This window comes from Xenopus tropicalis, chromosome 1 (assembly GCF_000004195.4).
Source record: "Xenopus tropicalis strain Nigerian chromosome 1, UCB_Xtro_10.0, whole genome shotgun sequence".
Lineage (NCBI taxonomy): Eukaryota > Metazoa > Chordata > Amphibia > Anura > Pipidae > Xenopus > Xenopus tropicalis.
Window position 1 is genome coordinate 124,883,583 of NC_030677.2, and position 15,839 is coordinate 124,899,421.

A 15,839-nucleotide genomic window follows, 5' to 3' on the forward strand; every position below is an offset into this window, starting at 1 on the left:
TTTTTTGGGGGGTAAGTATATACCAGCTTTACACATGTTCAGGCCCAGTTCTTTCAGGCAGATCTGCAGGTTGTTGAGATTCGTTAGACAACGCTTTCTCCCCTCAGTTTTCATATAGCATATTGCTGGGTATCCAGAGGTATTTTGCAATGTCAGTATGAGTTATGTTTTAGCATGGGCCTGAATTATGTTATGCAGCTTAAAGCCAAAGTCACTGGTAAGTTGAATATGCTATAATGTGTTCATCTTAATGTCTAATCTTTCTTGAAAAACATTTTGTACTCCACTAAATCCAGTAACTCCCAGGTCTGTTACATGTATTAACTGCATGCCAGGGGGCCCAGGGAAGTGACTGCTCCAAATGTTTAGACTTGGTCTGACATGGTATACAGTGGTATACAGAAAGTCACATACAGCTACCGCCAGGAAGATATTTCTATCTGTGTGATTGAAATGGAATGGATATTCCCTGTTGTTGCCTGAGATGAGCTGAAGAACCAAATCAGATTCCTTCCTCAAAAATGTACGTTGCATGTGTGCATTTCTGCTTTATATTTACTAGTCTTACCTATGTTTTCTGGTCAAAAGAGGCAATTAATATGCTATCAAGTTATTATTTGAAGTGGACAGCAGTATTCGTATTTATTTTATTAACAAATACATTGTATCTTTGAATAATCTGTAGAGGAAACTGATGTGACTCGTGCTGAAACTGACTTATTTCATAGATCATCTACAGATATGTATTTCCATTGAACAGGTTGAGAGGTTAAAAACCAATTATCATGTTTACAAAACACAGTGCAAACTCCAGCTGGCATCCTTGCCCCCAAAACATCATGCTTTGCAGAAGAAGTACAGGTATCGGACCCCTTATCTGGAAACCCATTATCCAGAAAGTTCTGAATTACGGAAAGGCCATCTCCCATAGACTCCATTGTAATCAAATAATTCACATTTTTAAAAATGATTTCATTTTTCTCTCTAATAATAAAACAGTACTTGATCCCAACTAAGATATAATTAATCCTTACTGGAGACTAAACAATTCTGTTGGGTTTAATTACTGTTTAAATAATTTTATAAGCAGACTTAAGGTAGGAAATCCGAATTACGGTAAACCCCAGGTCCTGAGCATTCTGGATAACAGGTCTCATACCTGTACTAAGCTTTAGCTCTGGCCATAAAAATGAGTGTACTGATTATGGTCTGGGTTCTCTGTATTGCAAAAACACTAAAACACATTCAGGCTAATATAGACATATGTATAGAATACTGGTTAGTAATTAGTGATTGCTGCTGTTTAGAAAATTATTTGCTGAAGAGCTAAATTAGTGATACTGCCACAACATCCTAAGGTTGTTAGGACAGGAGAGGACAGGATAGGTCAATGCATGGGGTGGTAAGGTCTCTGTGTGTTTGTATATATATATATATATGCCAATTTATTTACCAGGAAAAAAGCAAGTAATGATTTTACTGCTCTTTCTTCCAAAAGAGCAGTTAAATCGCAGCTTTTCTGCATTTAGCCTTGTAACTCTTTACTTGTGGCAATGGCAGCGAATGACTTGATCCTATATCTGGAAGCTGATTTAAAATCCTTGAGACAAAATGAAGAGAACCTCAGGTGCCTGAAAGGCTTTGATGAATTCAGCACAAAGCCGTGCTTTCATTATTTATTATTCTATCCCAGGGCGCAGATTAGTTGGGACAAGAAGGAAAGCAAGTATCTGTTGAGAAACTCTGTCATCCATGGAAGCCTGTTCTCCAATATGCCACACACATACCTCCTAGGAAGTACAGTAAGGTCAGTTCCTTGTAAGTCACTTATGTTGCTTGCTAAAGTTACTGTTTAGCCATTTTTTAATACAAGTAGTTCTTTAATCAGTCCCAATGTGGCCTTCAGGTCTAGTTCTTGAAGCAGTTGTGTGTATATCATTGCCCTTACTTAAGATATTATAAATTAGGTGGGACTTGACAGGTCTGAATTGAGATTCAAAATTGGCCATGGCATTTCAAGCACACAGAGGTACATAGCCACCACCAGCAAAAAAAATGTTGACTGTCTATTGCATCTTACAGCAGCCATTTGCCTGTATCCATAGGCTGCCAGTCCGGGCCTGGCACTTGGTGTCAGATTATCTGTAGATTATAGAGCAGACATATAAATTAGTGTAACAGTGACAAGAGCGCCCAAATGAGTTACTTAAGAGCAGGGGTCCTCAAACTTTTTGGACAGGGGCCGGTTCATGGTCCGTCGGCGTTCTGCTCTGCCCAGCGCGTTCCGTGGTGATGCGCTGGGCAGAGCAGAATGCCTACACAGTAGTAGATGGAGGAGGAGACTGTCTGCAACTCATTTATGCCTCAAACTACGGCCCGCGGTAGTGGGGGGCCAGGTAAGTGGCCGCGGGGGTCCGTATCCAGCCCACGGGCCGTAGTTTGAGGACCCCTGCTTAAAAGGCTATTTTTTATTGCCTGGTCATTTATACCGAGCAGTAACTGCTTGATAAAAGATGACCGGTGTTTTTTTTATTCAAACAAAAATAAAATGCAGGGTATTTGTAATAAATGAAGCCATAAGAAAGAGAACACCTTGAAGCCTGTGCAGTCAAAAAGTAAAAATGTTCAGATTCCGTTAATGCTGGTTTCTACTATTGCTCAAGGTAGTTTTCCGTTTTTCAAACTGCTGTCATAAAACTGACATTTTTATTGGACCATTAAGCTTCGAAAAATGTTTCCTTATCACCTCTGCTTATACTTTTATATGTTCAAATAAAAGTCGTAAGCACTGGAATGTGGAATGCCTTTCAATGGTATCAAAAATTAGATATTGTTTCAGCTGAATACATATGGTAACAAAGGCACTCCTGCACTCCCGTGACATCTGGAACAATGTAGGGTGTAAATAAATACTAATTCATTTAGTTAGCAAGGCAACATTAGAAAAAATGTTAAAAGGCTACAGCAGACCCCTGGCCCAACAGATGTGACTTCCTGCTCTTCTGTCTTCTGTATTTAATGTGAGGCTTTGATATGCAGTTGAAATTAAGACTTTCGGTTCTGTGAAAACAACTGAATTATAGTAAAATTCAAAACTGAACAAGTAATAATGTGCTTAAAACAGAACAAACTGTTTAAAGGAGACCTATTGTGTAAACGTGTTTAAAATAGATGAGTTTCTGGCTACTTTATGAAAAATTCCTGCAAAGAGCCTACTAGTCCCACCCATCTGTTTCACTTCCTGCTGCCTCCTTTCCCAGGCTGTGCAGGGCACTCAGCACACTGCACTGTAGGACCAGAATCCAAAACCAATCAGCAGCTAGACTGACCTGATAGGGAACTGAAGCCTGACTTCTGTGACAGCAGGGCCATTAGAACGCACCCACCCCTCATTTGAAATAGGAACAGTAGCAGATCTATAGGGAACTCCTATAAAGGGACATTGTTAAAGTTAATGATCATTTTTATCCCAAAGTAAAACCAGCACCATATATTGTTCATTGGTGCCTAAAAGACTGGGGAAATTGTCACTTATACTATAGGTCTCCTTTAAGTGCAAAGTAACAAGCACTCTTTATAAAAGTGCCCCGCCAACTTGTCTGGAATCCAATTTGTAACAACTGACTTTGAATTTTAAAGAAATGCTTGGAGAATGAGTTCTTCTCATTTACCCATCTGTCTTCTGAGCAGGATGGCACCTGCAAGTGCATTTTGAATCATTTAATCTGTAGATCAGTGCAGCATACAGCCAGCAACAGCCCAGCATGGGTCTTTGAAACATTAGATTTCTACTTTGTGGTAGCTTCATTCCCTTGCTAGAAAGAACTCTGGATAAGGGCATTCATTCTGCTCAGTCAGTACCAGCTAAGAACCAATTACTTTTTGATTACATATGGTTGCACAAGCTTTAAGGGATTGTTCAGAACAACATTTTTAAATGGGCCTTAGACTGATAGTTATTACTGTCAATCCCATGTCAGTCTGATCCAGCTGCTCTAGCTGCATCATTAGAATTCACACTCACTTCTTCTTCGACTTTTATTAAAGCACAATGTATGGTATGTTCTATCTCTTAGATAAACCTCTGTCAGGGTTGATTTGTGATTGCACGGTCTGAGCCATTAGTAACACACTAACCCTTCTTTAACACATGGAAGGCTTGACTTGCCTTGATTTACAGGTTAGCTTTTTTGGACCTTAAGCGGATTATTTTATCTCCTTGTGCTGTAGCCACTAAGAATGGGATAGCACTTACAAATGTATAGACTGCAGTTCATCTTTTTATATTTACATGAATTATAAAACAAGCATGGCTGATTTACTTCACTGGAAAACAGTGTTATTTTTATCCAATACATGGTCAACAATATTAGCATTATAATCTACTAGTTTAACTCAACCATGACTTTGAAGGGGGATTTTGTATAATTCTTGCTCTGTGTCAGCTTGGGATGAAATCCACCTACTTGTACTGGACTTTTTACAGTAAAAGTATTTTTCATAGCTTCTGTTTTATTTTACTTTGGGCCAAGCCTCTCAAAACTGAATAGATAAGTAAATATTCCACTAAATTACCACCAGATTAAAATAAGAGGATTAACATAAAATATAACTCAACTCTGAGGTCTTGGGAAATGTACAATAGTAACAAGGTCAGTCTTGTGCATAATTAGCAGTCCAACAGAAGGGGGGAGAAAAAGTCTGTGACTGGTTCCAGCTGTCATGCACATAGCATACTGTGCTCCAATGTCATAAATGAGTCAGATTTTGAGAACATCTACAGCCATGTTTGTATCATAGATCAGGAAATTGGATATAGGAGCAGTTCTTTTTTTCTCTCCAACTAGACTGGCTATGATATAAAGCATTAAACTTGTCCTTGTGGAACATGCAAAAAACACTATCTTAGAACAGTTTCCTTTTCTCCCAAAGGATTTACTGCTGAGTATTTTACTGCTGCTAATAGCCATGTGTACTTAATCTTATGTCTGTAAGCATAATTTTCCACAATGCTTGAATGGGAGCATTAAGCAGACAAATGTGGTTTAAAGGATAGAAGCACTGAAGGCCATCAGTAATACAGATAGGGTTGTCCCCACCTTTGCCAGTCTAGCTGTTATCCTCACCCTTTCTCCTCAACTTTAGTTCATCTTGAACTGTATAAAAAAATATAATTAATAGGTACCAAATTTACAACATTTGTCCATTTAACATACCTACAACATACTGATCAGCATAGCTATTTTAAATTAAATATATCAGATATTGATCTGCAAATGATGCTGTGTGGTACATTCTATTTTACTAGGCTATTTGGGATTGCTGGTTGTAAGACTAGGCACAAATATGGACACAGACATTTAAATGCCATACACAATATGCTTTCACTTATATGTGCCCATAAAAATGCCAATTGGCTGCTAGTGCCTACTTTGGTGCATAAGGCTCCATATGTAAGGAGACCCTGTATTTAACACCTGCCTTGACCAGGGAATCCTTTGCATGTTGCCTAAATAGTTGCTCACTATTGCACTGTATGTAATTGATGTGCATGTTTATATGATGTCTGCATGCCACTCCTTGCAAGTGCTAGTTGTGCCTATTTGTGTACAACTTACTCGCTGCCCCAGTTGTGCCTGAATGTAGTGGATGCAGCTATGCTGAAATGCTTGAAACAAATGTTGTATTTGGGGTTAATAACCTAACAGCAATTTTCTGTTTTTTCACTTCTAGTAAATAAGTTCTAACTCCATACTTGGCACCATGATTACCTTTAATTACCTTTTTAGTACAGCCTTACACTGCACAGTGACTTGTAGTTATTACTATTATACCAAATAAAAGCAATGTTAGGATTCAAGACACATGCCCTACACATAGACACCTGTGTGCATAATCCCACATTTACACAGACTGACTGGCACCATTATTCATATAAACACACAATTGTAGAATGGCTATTAGACCGTGTCCTGGCAAAAAATGAGGAGAACAAGAGCTGCAAATCTAGCAATTAAACATTGGGAAACGTCAGAATATTGACTTGTGTTGTCTTTTTCGGTTAAGTACACCTGTGTGTTCTAAGGAGCAGGATATCCACTGGCAATAATGCAAAACAAATACAGGCTATGTCTCACTGCCACTCTATTTTTGAGAAATCAAAATGTAGACAGAACACCAAAGGTATAGTCCTTTTACATTATGTGGGTTGGCATTTAAGAAGGGGACCCCTCATGCCAGACTATTTCAATTTACTGGGATTCTCTGAGAGTGCCTAACCTGTAGGCACTTCAGAATTGGAACAACATTAATCTGCTATTGCTATAACAATCTGGTGGGTAGGTTGTTATAGCAATAGCTATCCTACCCCAGTGTTTTTGAGCAAGAAAAAACTGGCAGAGGAGCCTGTCAGATTTAATGGAAACTGCCTGTCACCGGCAGTAACAGGTTCATTTTGGCTTAAAAATGCGCAGTAGCAATGACTGGCTCCTCCACTGGGTTCTGCCATTTCTCCACCAGGTGATAAACATCAGTGAAGAATATGCTCCATATGCCATGAGCGTTGAGATTAAATGACTTTTTAGACTGGCCTTGAGCAAAAATGGCACTTAATGCAAAAGTGATACAATTAATAGAAACAGTTATGAAAAGCAAGAATGAATAACATGCCTAGAATTGTTCCCTGGGTTATTACTGCCAACAGCCTCGTATCTACTGTCAGAGGTTTGTAAGATTTAACAAAGTACTAAATGCAAAGAAATATTAATAGTGCTTAGATAGTTTTCAGATTTCTACAATATGTAACCTATTCTCTACATAAATCTAGACTTTAAATAGCCTCCATGATAGGAATACTCTGTCATGGCAGTAGGTATTTATTGGCCCTAGGCTTTAAAGATTTCTGTATGGCTAAATGTTAAATAGACAGTGGGACTCTTAGCTGAGAAACTTGTGTAGTAATCAATTGTAAACAGAGATTTAATGAAATTCTTATGCCTGCAATAGACCAACCAGCGCTAACTATTGAACAACTGCTGTAGGTTTGCACAGGAATTGCAAGAATTTTTTTACTTTTAGTAAATGAGTGGAGAGCTGACAAGGGGCAAACAACACAATGCTCCTCTAAGAAACTTTTGTGACTCTTATGTGAGTAATCTGAACCTCCTCTTCTGACTTTTTCCCACATGACACCCTGAAACTATTTTTTGTTTTTTTGCTGTTCTACAGGGTGGAGGAGGGAACCTGAGCAGGGTTCAGGGACATTTAGTACTGCAGAGGGGTTTGGGTTACTCACACAGGTTTTGTGTTTTCGCATTTTGTGGTTTCCAGTTGCTTGCTAGAACTATCAGTTGGAGCAATTGTGCAAGTTGAAAGTACAATGCCAACTCTAAAAGGGTAGCACTAATGTGTCATACTATTTGCATGACAATATACAGGACTGCAAGGTTGTGTGGGTCTTTTGGATAGAGTAAACCCCATGACTTGAACAGTATTCAGTTGAATGCAAAAGTTTGAGCACCCCTTGCCAATTACATATTTAGTTGATATTGGTAGCGAGAGGTAGGAAAGAACTCCTGCAGGCAACAAGAGATCCTATGCACTCACCGATTATCAATATATATAGGGCATTAAGACATTCTGTGCATTGAGCTACCAAGAAATGCCCTCCCCTTTAAGCAAAACAGGGATTGTATATCCATATATTGCAATATACTTCAAGCTGGCCAACTACGTCAAAGTCATCCTCTCTGGTCAGACCAACACTGTCTTTTATCTCATTCATTAAGAAATCTACTGCTTCAATATAAATTTAACAAAGAACTCCTGCAGGGATCAGTGTATTAAAAAACAAAATCATCAGTCAGTATTTAGTAGCACCCCATTTGGCCCAGATCACAGTTTGTAAACATTGTATGTGTTTTTGCCCACTATCTTTGCAGATCGCTTCTAACATCTCTTGGGCTGTCACGCATATCTAAAATCTACCCACAGACTTTCAGTGATGTTTAAGTTGTTTTTGAGGTCTGTTTAGGATCATTATCTTGTGTTTTTTTCATGAAATGCTGCTTTTTTCTTCTCATAAACCTTTGATGATTGTGGTCAAAGAGTTCAATTTTTACTTTATTAGTTCATAGTACTTGTTTCCAAAAGGCCTCTGGCTTGTCTAGATCTTGCCTTTACTTCCGCAGTTCCCCATAGCTCCTATTTATTAATTACAAAGTAGTAGATTATGACAATCACAGGCTAAGGCAGAATAATTGCTGTTTAGATTTTTATTATGTATCCACGTGGCATGCTTTATGCTATTTATTGATGACATTACAAACAGTGGAAATGGCAAGCTGGAAGTGTTTTGTAATCTTTTTTTATTCTACATAAAATAATTAGGGTCAGGGTCCTTGCAAAACCAGTGTTAATCAATGGAAGTGGAAGGGTGTCCAAACCTTCATAATCCACAATTGCTATTTTTTATTTGTTCCTGTTTTTATAATAAATGTAATTGTGCCGTAACTTTTGCATAACTGCAGTAACTGCTTCCCACAGTTTACTTACAAAATTACCTAAATGTACCATTTGGGCAGGAGCAGCACCAGGTCAAGCCGGCCAGGCTCCCTAAGCAGCTTGGCCAACTTCCTCACCCACTCCCCTGGATATTCTGGCGGTGAGGGGTGGGGGCTGTGGGTGGTAGGGGGACAAGGGCCTGGACTAGGGATAGGTGAAAGAGGTTGTGTTATGGGCATATGCCTCTTCTGCATACCCCCTAGTTTCTGCCCTGGCCAAGAGCACCCAAACCTTTGCATTCAAGTATATTCTTATAACATTGGCCATGAACATATGGTATATTATATAATCATCTCACAGGAAGAAAAAATTGTGCTGACTTATAATAATAGACAAATACTTTCAAAACTGTTGCTTTTGGTTTAATAGCAACTTAATACCAGGTTAAATTCACGCAGAAGGTAGCCCACTGACATTCTTATCTTTTAGTACAGACGCATGTTTCTCTGCCTCAGTATTTCTTCTTAGATATCTGTCTCCAAGTGTGCTGCAGTACAATACATGTGCTATATTTTCTCAGTAATTCCAGACATCATTTTCGTGCACTAATGAATGAAAAAAAACTGTTCTCTTATCAAAGGATTAGAGGTTTTAGGATCAGATATCCATATCCCTGATGGACGTGAGTGTTCTCTCTCCAAAAGTTATTGTGAGAAATCTAGGCAAAGTTCACTTCTGACAAGATGGCAGCATTCCAACAATGTGTCGGTCTCTGTTTTGTCAATTTCTATATTTGTTGGGAGAGGAAATATTTTTAGCCTGAAGGTACCTGCACACTAAGCCTTACAAGGAGGCTGAGATGTATATATTAATAATGCTATGCAATTGTACTTTTTACAGAGTCAAAATGTAAAGCCCACACAGTAATCTGTAATAAAATCCACTGGCCAGGTATTTAGGCCTTAGATAGGATACAGGAAAATGAAATGGGTTCATGCCAATTATATGGTGCATAAGGAGGTCTTTCTAAAAATTTAGGGCTTATGTGCAGTGGAGTTTTTCATGCAATTTGCCATGTTTCCTACCCACAATTGGTCAATTCATCAGAATACAGGCAACTCCACTTTCATTACTGACAAATCTGAACATTTTCAGAGTGAGGATTATACCATTTTCAGTGCTCGATGTTAACATTACACCTCTGCTTACAAGTCTTATGCACCTAATGATGGCACTTGAAATACCCCCACTTTCGAGGTGACTCCAGCTCCAGGATTCTTCTGAATCAATAGGCACACTTGCATGCAATTTATCTGAACAGACTGGACAGACACAATGGCACTTGGTCCAAATGCAGGGAGAGTGTTTAGGAATGAATGGGGTTAGTACTTGAAACAACTGCATTTATTTTGATTAATTTTTTTTAATTAATGCCTTCTTTCTTGTTGCATTTTGAATGCATTTTCCCAAATGAGTAGTAATTTATTATACCACCCACTCAGTACAGTACAACCATGTGCCTGTGAGCACTACGTTTTAAATAGTGTGCAACTACATATAGTTATGGTTTAGTGCAAGGATCCCCAACCATTGTCTCAGGAACATGTTGCTCACCCACCCTTTGGATGTTGCTCCCAGTGGTCTCAAAGCAGATGCTTATTTTTGAATTTCTGGTGAAAAGGAAAGCTTTGAGGGAAGTCATATTACTTACCAGCATGTTAGCTACAATAGTTTCAACTATTTTAAGCATAAACAGGTGAGTACAAAGCAATATGGATTCCCTCCAACAATGTAAAGACAGGAAAGGCTAATAAAGAGTTAATCTCAAGCTGCAGGCATACCTTCAGTTGTCTCAATAGTGCCCTTAAGTCTCCCCATTCTTCACCTGTTCAGAAGATCTGAAGCCAAACAGGAATAAAAAATGCCGAGCTGGATAAAGAGGATTCCCATAATGCATCGCTCCTGCATTGACTGTGTGACCGGGACACTAGGTGGCGCATGCGCATTGCATTGATTTTAGTGCGAAAAGCCAGCGCGCTCCCCTCCCCTTCCCTGGCCCATCATGTTACACACAGAGCAGGCACGCAGAGCAGGCAAGCGGGGAGCAAGCGGCGTGGTTCGAGCCGGTAGGGGGTGTTGCGAGGGGGGCGATCCGCCACGGGGGGGAGGGCGGAGTTGTGCGAGCGGGTGGCGAGCGGTGGTGTTCGATCGCCATGGGGGGGGTGCGAGCGGGGGAATCTGGGAATCCAGCATGGCGGCCGTGACAGGCTGCAAATACACCATAGTTAAAAGCCAATTTTTGTGAGTTGTGACCATTATTTTAAAAAATACATTTAGCGATTTGCATTGGGCAAGGGAGCTCTACACTATATTAAGGGCTACAGTAGTAGCCTTTCCTTGCTCTTTAAGATGTGTTTTTTTGTGACCCTTTTTTTTCATTTTATTCCTGGAAATTTTCCCATCATACCCTGGGGGGGTCATATATAAACACTGGGCAAATTTGCACATGGGCAGTAACCCATAGCAACCAACCAGTGATTACATTTATTCAGCCAGAATTAGCCCAGTGTTTATAAATGATCCCCTGGGTTTAGCAGTGTTACTAGTGTATTGTACACTAGTATTATACTAGTATTTGCATTCTTAGAATGGATTGCAAATAGTTGCCCCTCTAAGTAATGGGTTCCTTTGTGCCCATGTAACCTGCACTATGCATCTTGTGCTGAATTTTCACAAGGGAGTAGAGAGCAACTTGAACCAGCCAATAGTACAGGAGCAAGTTCTGCGTTTATGGGCCCCAAAGGGAAAAATTTTGTGTCCCTTAACTCTCTAGCTAATGGACCTGTATCTTTGATAAATTAGCTCTTGGGTCTGTTCTTGCACTCAACACAATAACAGTTGCTACAGAACTACAGTGGGAGAGAACCCTTCAGTAACCACATGATTCCAGGGAGGCAAAAGTTACAGGGCTCCTTGCACAGGATAGAATGTAGAGGCCATGAAATGTACTCATTTAGGCACATTGTCCACTAACTTGGCCATGAAAAAAAATTTGACACTACCTCATTTATTTTGCTTTGCGTGGTCTGACACATTTCAGTCTCAGATATTTAACAATGAGCCGTTATCTGTGAAAGAGGGAAAGAACAGTTGGACGGGTACAGTGAAACACAATCTTCTCCAGATGTTAAATACATGTCATTAGTCTGGCAATACTGACATACAAAAAAGAATAACCAGACAAGAGAACAAATGTTAATTAATCAACAGTGACCTGCAATTAAAATATTTAAATCTGAAGTGTTCCATGATAGTAAAGCATATGCTCAGGTAACTTTTCTTTCCATTGGCAACTGAAATGTAAAAATAATTTACAGGGCAGCCTTTACAGTATACTTACCAGTTATCATTACAAAGACTAATTACATAATTACAAGATAAACAGGCAGCGTACAGTGTGTAAATCATTAACATTGCATCTATGATGATATAGCGAGTCCCTAGCCAGCCCATCATTGGCTTTAGGGTACAAAATTACCCCCTCCATTGCAGGAAAAAGCTTGCAAAAGCACACATGCTTCCAAATATGAATGGCAACATTTTTCTGACAATATACCAGGCCCAGAGTAGGATTTAAAATAGGCCTTGGCATTCCAACTACACAAACAGCCCCCCACCAGCCCACCAAATAGTGACTGTCCATGGCATCTTCCAGCAGCCTTTCAGGCATTTGCGAGAATCTACAGATTTCCAGTCTGGGCCTGCAATATATGATAGTAGGAACAGCTTGCAATCTCTAGTCATTTTAGTCATATTATGCGATCAAAATTGCAGAAAAAGGTGCCTTATTTCATATAGTATACAATAAGACGTTTCAGGGCCAGAACAAGGGTCAGGCAGCAGAGGCTCCTGTCCAGGCTGCAATTATTTTTGGAAAGGAAGGGAGCTCAATTCCGTTAAATATTTTTTAGTAATATGTAGAGCAGCTATTTTAGTGTGCTTCTTGTCTTTCCTTATACTTTGTTTCAAGTGGCCTGTGGCAGGCACATATAACATCCCTTTCGTGTGTATGTGTGTGATCCTGAAGAAGATCACCTATGTGCTTTTTTTTGCCACACATGCATGCAAACACACATATTTATATGCAAACACATGCATTCATATAGCGTCAGCACCTGTCACCTTGCATACCTCTTTCTGATAAAATCTCTCACAAATATTCATATTACAAGGCAGTAACCTTTCGAGTTCCTGACCTGTTCTGAAGACAAAAGATTCTTTGTTCACATGAGAGTTCTTTGCCCTTTGCTCTGTTTTGTAACCTGACCACAAGCACACAAACCTATAGCCAGTGCAAGTTGATGTCACCTGTCTACATATTAACTTTTTATTTAATTCACAATATGTGCATAACAAAGGCAAAGTCACAGAATAGGTGAACAATTGCCAGGTTGTACGCCAGATGTATAGCTAGCTGCCTTGGCAACTGGTAACATATACTGGAGCATTTTCTATGCTTTGGGTGGGGGTTATGGGTGGTGTCTTGTTATTTTTAGGATTTAATTAAGGTCATTTAGCATTTTCTGCTTTTTATGTTTATTCATGTTATAAACAGGTAGAACATGTTTGCTATCATGTTCTCCACAATTTACAAATATTTTTTCTTACTGTACACAGAGAATAATGGTAGTGCTCCTTAAGTGCTTACTTTCCCTGGTGGTAATGGCTGTAATAGGGATATAACCAAAAAGCTATATCTAACCTTTCTGACCCTTTGATTTGTGGACGGAGTAAAAAACAAGCTCTCACAAAGTCAATATGACATAAGAGCCCCATTGAGAGCCAGAGGGAGAACACTGCAGAATGTTGAGAGGCACAAGGAAGCATGCCCCTCCACAACAGACCTTCAGGGCAGAGTGGGTGTCCTTTCAAATAGCAGTGTTGTCTAAGAACATGAGAAGAGAGGCTTACAGCAAATGTGAGCAGCCAGGTAGTAAAGGGTTTATTTTCCTCTTTAAATATTCCAGTCTAGTTCATAGCACACATAATAAAGTAGACAAAGTCCAAACCACGTAGACTAGTCTGGATTGAAATCACAATGTAATTTCAATTTAAGTTTTATGGAACCACCTGCTTTACTAGTTTGAAGCAGATGCCCTTTGTAAATATTCATTGAGCTGGGTAAATAGGTGTACTTGGTGGGCTTGCATTCTGGTCAAAGGCATAGGCTACCGCTCAGATCTAGGTTTGTGATGCTAATTTTATGTCTGCAGCCAACCTCCAATTAGGATACATGTCTGGCTTCTACGGTGATGGGTATAGCAACCTGCTCTTCCTTATCCCCCTTCCCATAGCAGATATAATTGGAAAAACTTGTACAGCATTAGTGTAAAGGTGGAGACACATAGAGCTACTTAGTAGCAGCTACTTGTTATGACTACAAAATGCCAAAAAATACCCTGCCATAGACAATACTAAGAATTGCCTCTGCTAAAACACACGTAGAGACAGTTATCAGCAAATGATCAGCATTATCTTTTTTAGTAGCCATGGCAAGTAGCTGCTACAAGTAGCTTCATGTGTCTTCACCCTTCTTCTCATTCTCTTACCCTTTCCATTGGCACAAATTCCCAAAAGTCAGTGGTGGCGGGAGCTATAACAAAGATGCGCAAAATGCCTTAATGTTTTAAAATAGTTTAGTGGTAAGTACAACTTTTCCTTGCAGAGGGGGGTGAGTATGCTCCATCCCACAATGAGGGGGAGGAAGGAATAGAAAATTAAGCGCACCAACATCACTTATTATGAAGCTCAAGGACAGAAAAACTGGAGGATTTCTGCACAATGACTAATATCTACAGGGCCAGTGTAAGTTATTTGCTTCCTCCTCTTTAAACATTGAAGTCCAGCACATTTTCCTGTACATGTACTAGATGAACAGTGGTAAACCTATTTTCCCATATCAGTCATTTAACATGAAGACATTTTCAAGGAATTAAATAGTGTTTTGACAATCTGAATGGTATTTAATGGATCATTCTTTTTCTAATTCTCTCCATCTTTAAGAGATATAACCAGCTGGACTTTGTCAAATCTAATAAAATAAAGTCATCTGCAGAAGATATAGAAGTAAGGCCCAACAGATGGACTCTATAACACTTTTAATATTCTAATTATAATATTAAAACCACCTATATACAAGAAAGAGCTTCACTTTATGTGAACATTATGTACTGTAGGCACGGCCTATGTACTAAAAACGTTAGCAAATTTCAGTCCATGCTGTTTTACTATTACAAAGAAGTAATGCAGAGCTTTCTGGATAACAGGATTACAGATACATTTATATATATATACAGTATATATATATGGCATATATTAATGTCTGTGAAATTGGTAGTTTTTCACAAACCCTTAAGAATTATTCAATTCATTTGACAGTCTTCCTCCAGATACAGTCCGCCCACATATTTCCCATAATGTACCCCATACTGCAAATACTAAGGAGTTATGTCACCATACAAGGCGCAAAGCCAAAGGTTAAGTGCTTCCATAAAGAAATAAAGTAACCTCTAATAGTATTTAAATTTTTATATATTAACCTATTTAACCCACAGTGCGCAAATGTTTGTGCACTATGCTCAGTTTTTTTTTATTTCATTTCAAGTTTTTTTGCACTTAAAAAAACTCAAATTCGAGTTATGGTTTGAAAACTCGAATATCTGGTATTTATGAATGCAAGAAACCCAAAAATTTGAATGTAAAAATTTCCCACCTAAAAGCTCACGAGTTTCTATAGAAGTCAATAGGAGTTTTCCTAGTCGAAGTCAAGATGTATTGTCAATTCAAGTTTAAGTTGTATTAGAGTTTTTATCGCATGTGTTTACCACTTTAATAAATAAGCATTCGTTATGCAAATTTAATCGATTTAGAAAACAAAATCAAATTCACAAATTCGAAAATTGCTGAATAAGCCCCTTTAAGTCTACTAAAAGATCATTTAAACATTAAATATACCCAATAGGATTGTTTTGCCTCTAATAAGTATTAATTATATCTTAGTTGGGATCAAGTACAAAGTACTGTTTTATTATTACAGGGAAAAAGGAAATTTTTAAAAATGTGGATTATTTGTTTGAAATGGATGGCGTTCCCATAATTCGGAGTTTTCTGGCTAATGGGTTTCCGGATAACGTATTCATACAGAAAAAAAAATGTTATAACCCTTATTTAATTACTATGTGCTTAGATTTTTTTTTGCATTAAAAACAGCAATTTCAATATTATTCTAGCAATTACCTTATTATTCAATAATTGAAAGAAAAACAGTTTTGCAAGCC